Source organism: Sinocyclocheilus anshuiensis, unplaced genomic scaffold (assembly GCF_001515605.1).
Source record: "Sinocyclocheilus anshuiensis isolate Anshui unplaced genomic scaffold, SAMN03320099.WGS_v1.1 scaffold144, whole genome shotgun sequence".
Taxonomy (NCBI): Eukaryota; Metazoa; Chordata; class Actinopteri; order Cypriniformes; family Cyprinidae; genus Sinocyclocheilus; species Sinocyclocheilus anshuiensis.
Window position 1 is genome coordinate 740,525 of NW_015555720.1, and position 9,209 is coordinate 749,733.

General features: G+C 37.0%; 1 protein-coding gene across 4 annotated transcripts in view; it reads left to right on the forward strand.

Moving 5' to 3' along the window:
* The first annotated feature begins 2,690 nt into the window (after window positions 1-2,690).
* Window positions 2,691-9,209, forward strand: part of LOC107672422 (dual specificity protein phosphatase 14-like) — a 13,818-nt gene continuing 7,299 nt past the window's right edge. For 2 of the 4 annotated variants that reach the window (XR_001632318.1, XM_016465609.1), the window contains exon 1: window positions 4,389-4,590. The gene's annotated coding sequence lies outside the window, so the exon portion shown is untranslated. The other 2 variants (XM_016465611.1, XM_016465610.1) reach the window with 2 other exon arrangements.

Genomic DNA, 9,209 nt, shown 5'->3' on the forward strand with positions numbered 1-9,209 from the left:
GAACGATATCGTCTGTTTATTCCATAGACTGTATAAAAACAGGTTTATTCTAAGCGCACGTGCATCTGCCGCTTTAAATTCTTTAGCTCGTTACAGCAGGATGGATTCTGATTGGCTGTCAGTGTTTTATCGTTCATCAGCTGGAAAAAAATCGTTTTCAAAGTGATCACAACAATATTATTCCTCTGTATCGTTATCGTTATAGTTGTGGTGTGAACTATGCTATTCTTTAATATTGAGAACGATTTTTAGAACTATATCTTTATCGTTATCTTTATAGTTATCGTGCTTGGTGTGAATGGGCCTTTAGAACTGTACATTTCTGCAATATGGACATTACATTGACACCTTCATTTTTTTTATAAAGCTGCTTTGAAACAATATGTATCGTGAAAAGCGCTATACAGATAAACGTGAATTTAACTGAATTAGTAACTTCTAAATCAACTAAAAATCACAACGTACTTTCAATGGAAGTTTCAAAAGTAACACCACAAGACATAAACATCACAAGTTTGTTAATATTAATACAGCTTTAAGAAAAATACAAGCTGCACAAATTGTACATTCATTACTGTAACTGCATTTTTTGTTTGCTTACAAATTGAGAGCCAAGCCAAAATGAAGTGTGCTAATGGACAGCATGCCGCAGATACCGTTGATAGAGCTTAACTTGTTCTGAACCCAAACGTTCAATTAATCCAGAGATCTGGTTACAGCTATAGGCAATGGATCTGTGAGCTCATGGGCAAGATGTGTTAGCAGATGCCTGAGGCAAGGCCAAACCTCCCAACTTCAGCCGGTCCATCTGAAGGGAGATTGTGAAAGATGGCAGGGTGCGTGTCTCTGGAGAGCTGTGATACTCTGGATCTCTTCCAGCACTTCTGGCACACCATCTATTTCTGGTCCAGCTCTCAGGGGCAGTGGAACGAGTTACTGCCATGTTCCAAATTCTTTTCCACTGATTTAATTAAATATTGGCCTAAATACAAAAGTGATGAGTTGTCGTCGTCTTGGTGAAAGGATGGCATCTGAACTCTGAGGGTGTGTCATGGTTTGTTTTCAGTAGGTCAGATCTGTGTTTTTATTTTCCTGGTCGAGTGCGGCATGAATAGCTCCATTTAGATCAGATTATGGGTTGCTTCCCCTGACAGCATCACTGTAAATTTTCTGCCTCCATTCAAGCTAATGGAAACATATTACGGCTCGCCGTCTCACTGGAACAACTGTGACTCATCTGACATTTTAGTCTCATTTTAGTCTCGTCTCTGCAGCTCGGCTCACTCTCTCTCTGTCATTTTCTCCATCTATCGCTGTTCCTTTTTTTAAACAATGATCATCCTCGTGCCAGCAAGTATCACATTCCTCTTCAGCAATTATGTTTCCTTTAAACCGATTCTTATTGAGGTATTTGGCTTCAGAATCAGTTGCATTGTTCAGTAATATAATTATTGTAGCAACAGCTGACTAGCAACACTGAATTCTGAAAAATAAAAATAAAAATTATTCTTAAAAAAGACCAGATACGTGTATAGTTCAAAAATTAAAATAATTTTGATTACACGTTGAATTTAATGTCAAAAAAGGTTTCAGCTCTTACAATTTATGTTAATTAATGTTTTTTTTTTTAAATAAATAAATGAACAAACAAACAAACATTGCTGTTCATAATTTAAGACTCCAAATTTCTTTCTTTTGTTTATTTCCTATTAAAACAGGAACCCATATTGAAAGGATTTTTTTTCCCAAAAACTCATTTATTTATTTATTTGCTTGTTTGCTTGCTTGCTTATTGGCAAAACCCCATTCTTCTATTAGCACTAGATAAGTCATCAGTTATTACATTTCCAAAAACAGGGACATTTTAAAATTGTAACAAAACAATTCAAAACTTTGGAGTTGGTAAGATTTTAAATGTTTTTGAAAGAAGTATGCTTACCAAGGTTGCAATTATTTAATAAAAAATACAGGGAAAAAACAGGAATATTGTGAACTAGCACTACAATTTAAAGTAACTGTTTCCTATTTACTGTTTCTTTTTTTATTGTATTTTAAAATGTACTTTATTCCTGTGATGGCAAAGCTGAATTTTCAGCTTCATTACTCTAGTCTCCAGTGCCACATGATCCTTCAGAAATCATTCTAATATGCTTATTTGGTTGCTTTTCAAAATTCTTCTTATTATAAATTTCAAAAACAGTTGTGCTGCTTAATATTTCTATGAAACCCGTGATTGTTTACAGTATCAAAAACAGCATTTGAAATAGAATGTCTTTACTGTCACTTTAGGTCAATTTAATGCATCCTTTCTATATTAAGTAAGTATTATTAGTTGTATTATTTTATTTTAAAAATCTTAACCATAACTTCTGAACATTAGTGTATATCTGCTAAATGTTTAACTTTTAGTAGTAGCATATACAGTAAGTGACCTTAAACCTAATGGACATGAATTTAGCCACAAACATTTCATTTTACTTTCATGTGGTCTTTAAAAGAAATCGAGAGAAATTAGTGTCCTGCATCATCCTTCTCACAAGCAGGTTTATTTTTCCCCCAGCAGTCTCTCTGTCTGTACTGTTCAGGGCAACAGAAAAGCAGTGACCCTCCCCTGGGCTTGAGCTTTCTCTCCCCAGCAGAGAGTATCAGGTGTGCCACTGACTCTTCCAGTCTTTGTCCTCTCTCTTTTCAGATGGTTCCTGCCTCTGACGCCACTACAGTTATGCTGGAAATCCAAACAGTACAGCCCTGTGTTTGCCTCTGAGGTGAGATATCTCAAATAAAGGGTTTGGGTTCTGTGCCTCAAATGCTGGCAGCACTGCGACGGCAAAGCAAAGCATCTGAGACTGAAGCTTAGCATTAAATTGCCTGCTGTTGATTCTGGTGTTTTGACCTCGATAAGCATGATGTTTATGTTTGAGATGTGGCATTCCAGAAACTGCTCATACCACTATGTTCTGGCTTAAGTGTTAATGATAGTTGCAAAGTGTCGCACTTCCAGACATGAATCAACAGATGTAATGATCTTGCAGGTTGGAATTAGCTTCAGTCTCACTCTTTGAGCCCTCGTGTTTCATTTCATAATCTATTTATGCATGAGTCAAGGATAAATCCATCCATTCATCTGATGGATGGGCAGAGAAATAGGAATAATTCATTAAAAAAATGAATCTTCTGTCATCATTTACTCACCCTCATGTCATTCCAAGTCTGTATGACTATTTCTTCCATAGAACACAGAATGAGATGTTTAGCAGAATGTCCATGCTGCTCTTTTCCAACATTTTCAGTAAAGGCCCGTTCACACCGATAGAACGATAACTATATTAGCTTCCACACCAATGGACGATAACATTCTGTTTATTCTAAGTGAGTGCTGCAGTTTTGTCGTCTGCCGCTTTAAATCCTTAAGCAGGATGGATTCTGATCGGCTGACAATGTTTTTATTGTTTATCAGCTGGAAAAAAATAATTCTGAAAGTATTCCAATGATAGCGTTCCTCTGTGTCTTTATCATTATAGTTGTGTGGACTATACTATACTTTTACATTTAGAACCAGTTTTAAAACTATAGCCAATATTTTATCATTATCGTAGGTGTGAACTGACCTAAACACTTTATAATAACTTTCATTAATATATATATATACATACAGGTGCATCTCAATAAATTAGAATGTCGTGGAAAAGTTCATTTATTTCAGTAATTCAACTCAAATTGTGAAACTCGTGTATTAAATAAATTCAGTGCACACAGACTGAAGTAGTTTAAGTCTTTGGCTTTTCCACGACATTCTAATTTATTGAGATGCACCTGTATATACAACATAAAATATCTTAAAGATCATTACGCAGAAAATGTCATGTTTTATCAGCTATATGTTACACAGACCCAGTGATCGAGAACATCTTTGTGCTAAATTAGGCCTACTCATTTTACGTTCCAAAGAAGAAAGTCATGAACAACATGAAGGTGAGTAAATAATGACAGAATTTTAAATTCTGAGTTAACTATTCCTTTAAAGGGCTCTATAAATTGGCATTAAGTGCAAAGTTATGATTCTTTGCTTTGTTGTTTATCTGACAAACTACTGGCAACTGGTGTAAATAATACAGTTGTGGATTATTCCAGCAATAATCACTAAATCAGTTTAATATAGGGATTATATTCTAAATTCCAGTCAGATGGCCTGTTTATTTGCATCACCCTCATAAATATTAAGTTTATACAGTGGCGTCATGTTCATTTGCAGATGATGTTTGTCGCTGAGAGAATGTCTTTGTCATATTTGTAGCTGAGTGTGGATCGTGATGTGTCAGTATGAGGACTGACTGGTTGTAGTGTTGGACGGGGGAGGCGCTTCTGTGCTCTTTAAGCGTATGTTTTCCCAATAGAAAATTTCCTGTTGTCATACGCACCATAGATACGCGCGTGCGCTCGCTTCTATCACGGGGAAGCGCGTGGAGTTGTCAGATTTTACGGAATATTCCCGAAATATCAGCTTGTTTGCGCTGTGATAGAGATAATTTCTGCCATCAGCTGAATGTGTAACCCGTGTATAATTTCAGAGGGCAATGTTTTGTGTGTGAGGTAAGTTAAGTCTGTTCTTTGGGTCAGAGGAATATGAGTAATTATTAAACAGAGTATACGCTGATGTTGACACAAGTGTACTAAATACGCAGCTTTTGTGCTCTTATATGTCTTTACATTTCGGAAATGTAACGCATTTAGTGTGTTTGTCCGACATAATTGCTCATGTTGTGCGTATTCAGTTTAAAATTGAAAGAAAAAGAAAATGCTCGTTACAGTAACGTGCGCAAAGTGAACACAAACAGAGTGAACAGAGTAGTTGTCATTTTCCGCGTTGTTTTTGTCACGTTCGCAATGATTCAATGATTTTCCGTCACTAGAGTTTGAACCACGTATCAGTTGTAGATGTTCTGTATTATTTCGCCTTCAAATGGCTTTTTGAATTTATGTCATGGGTGCCATTGAAGGAACAGGTTGATATGCGTGACTGAGTCAGACACGAGGCGCTCAATAATGCGCAACAAAATACGATCTATACTCAGTCACTGGCATCAACCTGTTCCTTTCTCCCCCTTAGTGTTGGCTTAACCATTATTAACATAGCTTAGGTTGAGCCAACTTTCTTTAATGTTTGCCATCAACCCTGTTGTTCTCTCTAACAAATAAGTTCACTCCAGAAACTTGTATTAAATAGCTACCTTTGACATCTCAGTAGCCTACAGGTTTCTCATAACCACTCACACCTGTAGGATAAACCAAATACGCAAGTTTATGTGTCCAGTTAAATATTTTACAACTTAAAATCCCTATAAGCTTTTAAACTGACAATATCTGATTTGTGAACAAATCTTTGCATACAATTTTTTAAATGAATGTTCATTCACAAATCAGTCCAAGTGTTTTTTTTTTTTATTTATTTAAACCAAACTGTTCAAAATATATGTATATATTGTGAAATTTGTGTAAAATTAGCATTAATTTCAGTAATTTTGTTTTTATGCCATCAACCACCCGGCTGTAACTGAAAAGCGCATATTTGTCAGACGCTTAAATAATAATTGGTCAGCCATAAAATAATAATTAGGATGCACCATAGGCGGAGGGTGAACCAACTCCAGGGTAAGGCTAAAAGTAGCCAAATGTATTAAACATAAGAAACCCATCTTTTTAGGCAAGAACCAGACATGGGTATCATGTAGGCTAAATTTTTTTTTAATGGGACTGAATTTGTATTTAACGTGATTACAATTTAATAAAAATGTTAGAAATTGATAATTATAGGCTACAACGTTTCCTTTCCACGGTTTTAAAACAGCGAATAAATTATATATAGAAAGTGACATTATCACTAACATTGATTTATTGCGAGTTTAAGCACTCTCAAAAAAACAAAACTATCGTTATAATCACTGAAGCTGTATACACTGTTAAATTAATCTCTTACTTACATTGTACATACATCTGCGCTTTGCTGCTTATGATGAGAGAATTCGCAAGAGTCCGGAATTCAGTCAGCGAACGCGCGCGCACTCAACAAAACTGATGAGTTTCAGCGATGACTCATCTGAACGCTTCTGATTGGCCATTGCATTCCTAAGCTCAACAGATATGTGTGTGATTGGTTAAAATGCGCAACACTGTAAAAACGCCTAAAATTAAATACGGTGCAACATGAGCAGATCTTAATTTAATGCCGCAATCGACACAGTCTATTCATATTCACTTTGTTAGCAACAGACGTAATAGATTTAATTTGTTTGTGCAGGGGCATTTTTGTCCAATTTAGTGGCATTTCTGCCCCAAGTCCCTGTGGCCAGGGGAATACACACACTCCGCCTATGGGATGCACAGAGATGTAAAAATGAAAAGAGTGCAGTGTTGCATTTTCTATGATTGTTTAAGGAGGAACCGGACTGATAGGCCTATTAGATGGATAATCTAGATTTTATCTGTAGTAAATTAAAATGTAGTCTTTAAAATGTTCACATTTGAAATGTCACTAATGCTTTAGGTTGCAGCCACTTGTTGAATGAGCATGGATTGTTTCATTAGGCTATTGACAAGATTAAGCTGGTAGAGTAAACAAGGCTCAGGTTCAGTTTCCTGTTTTCCGCATTTGGTGTGGAAGAAGGGCTGCCATTTTGGGGCTCGAGTTTCTCAGCAGGTGTCTCTCATTCCCATTAATGCTTGCGGAGGTGGAATCAGACTCTGGGAGAATTTTTACACACGGCATTTGAGACCTGCAGCACTGAATCTGTGATGTACACTGGTGTTGACAGATCCACAGACACACACTGAGTGATGAGTGCCTGTATGTGTGTGTGTGAGGTTGACACTGCAGCCCATTACTGTCATGCCAAGTATGTGTTCACGCCACTCCACAGGTGGAGAAAATTAAGTATTGTATTTGTAGCAAAATTGCTTGGCTCCCAATGGAGAAGACATTCATTTAAGATTGAGTTGTTGCTTCTAATTTACTTGTAATATACAGGATAATGTTTTTTTAGCACATTTTCATAGACACTTACTTACCCAAAATGTGTTTTGATAATAAAATACTAGAAGCACACATTTGGCTTTAAAAAAAATAGTTGCAATTCTGTCATTATTTACTTGTCGCTCCACACCTGGATGACTTGCTTTTCACCATGGAACACAAAAGATGATATCTTGTAGCTTTTTTCCTGCACATCTGTGTCTCATACACAAATATGATGCAGCAAATTTGAAAATTCAGATATGAAAATCAGTTTGAGAACCACTGCAGAGAATTGAGTCATATGGACCACTTATGTAGCTTGTTTTTTTTTCTTTCTTTTTTGAAGCTAGAAGCTTTACATTTTTATTGTATAGTTTTTCAAAATTGATTTTGTGTTATACATCAAGAAATCAGGTCATATGGATTTGGAATGATGTGAGACTGTGTAGACAACATTTTCTTATTCCTAAAGATAAATGCTACATGTTTAGAAGCAATGCACACACACACACACAAAAGAAAAGGCCTCCGATGTTCCTTCTTTTCCTCTCTTCCCACTTCTCCACTCACTCACTTGTATAAATAGCTGTGATAGTCAGCAGTGAGGCCTTTGACTCTATCAGCACTTTGGGTTGCTGAGGTTCATCTTTGCTCTTATATATCAAGCCTTTATTCCTCAACACCTACAGTAGTCACCGGGTCACAGCACCAGAAATGAATCTTTTAACCCATTTTTCACAAAAAAAATTCCCATCCACTGTAGTTCTTAAAGGGCTAGTTCACCTAAAAATGCAAATACTGCCATCATTACCTCACCCTATTGTCTTTCCAAACTTTTATGACTTTCTTTTGTAAAACACAGAAGATTATATTTTAAAGAATGTTGGAACTAAATAGAACTGGTTATCATTGATTTCAATTGTAAAGAAAAAAAAAAAGCATTTCTCAAAATATCTTCTATTATGTTCCACAGAAGAAAGAAAGTCATACAGTTTTGGAACAACACCAATAAGCACCAATGACATCAATAATAAATGACATCTGAACTGACATGACCATGGTGCCATATTTGATTCGAAAGTTTTTGGGTGAACTATTCCTTTAAGCCAGGTGGATTGCACACCAATTTACCCAAGAACACTTAGTCACAATGACACTGACTGCCCTTTTGTGTTAACAAGCCCACAAGCTGTGAAGACGAGTTTGTGAGGCACCACACATGGCATCCAAACTCCGTAATTTCAGTGTGAAAAATGAGTGACAGCCAGAGAGAGAGATTGTGTGCCCTGTTTGAAAAGATGTTAGAGACTGCAGATGTTATTGCGATCAGAGTCCCGTGAGAATGGCAGGCGGGCTGTTTTTCATTGATGTAGAGGAAGGCTCAGGGAGACAGCCAGCACGAACTGAGGCAGATGGGTTTTATTAATGCAAACACAGTAGCTGGGCACAAGGACACCGCCATAAATTGATGGTCCTTTTGCCACTGTGCGCCAAATCTTTACACATAACAGGAATATGATAGGGCTGTCATTTTAATGTGTTCATTTAATGCAGTTAATTATTTAAAATGAACTAATAATAAATAGAATGTAGAAATATAGACATGGAGAAACGTACAGAAGATCCGGCCACATGTTGCTTTAGAGCGTCAAGCCAGCTGTAGCTGTGCAGAGAAGGAGGTGCTGTTTGCACAGACATCAGATGTAATTCTTATTTAACATGATTGGTTTGATATTTGTGGCATGCTATTAAGGGTCAGGGCCCCATGCATTATATTAAGAGGAATGAATGATATAGAGCCCTCAGGCATGATGGGGAACAACAAACAGCACACAAGCCGTAAGTAGACCATCTGCCCTTCAATAAAACATGCTGATGTATGAAAGGTAGGCGGCAAAAACAGATGCTCTACATTCAGATGTTCTTTCATGCCTGCCAGCGACTCGACCCCCAGTAATTGGAAGAAGCAGATTTAAGCACACTTGGAATCAACAAGGGCGTCTGTGGGCCAAAATTGATGGCTGAATGAGTGTGTTACCTGAGCACATCATTGGGTCCAGAACCATAGGCGTAGCTTGACGTTTGAGTTTGGGGGGGCCAAACCGAACCGGTGGATTTGGTCAGATGTACTTTTAAACACATTTTAGTTTTGCTATAGTAAATCTACATATTCACATTCACATAGAGCAGTGGCAAGTGC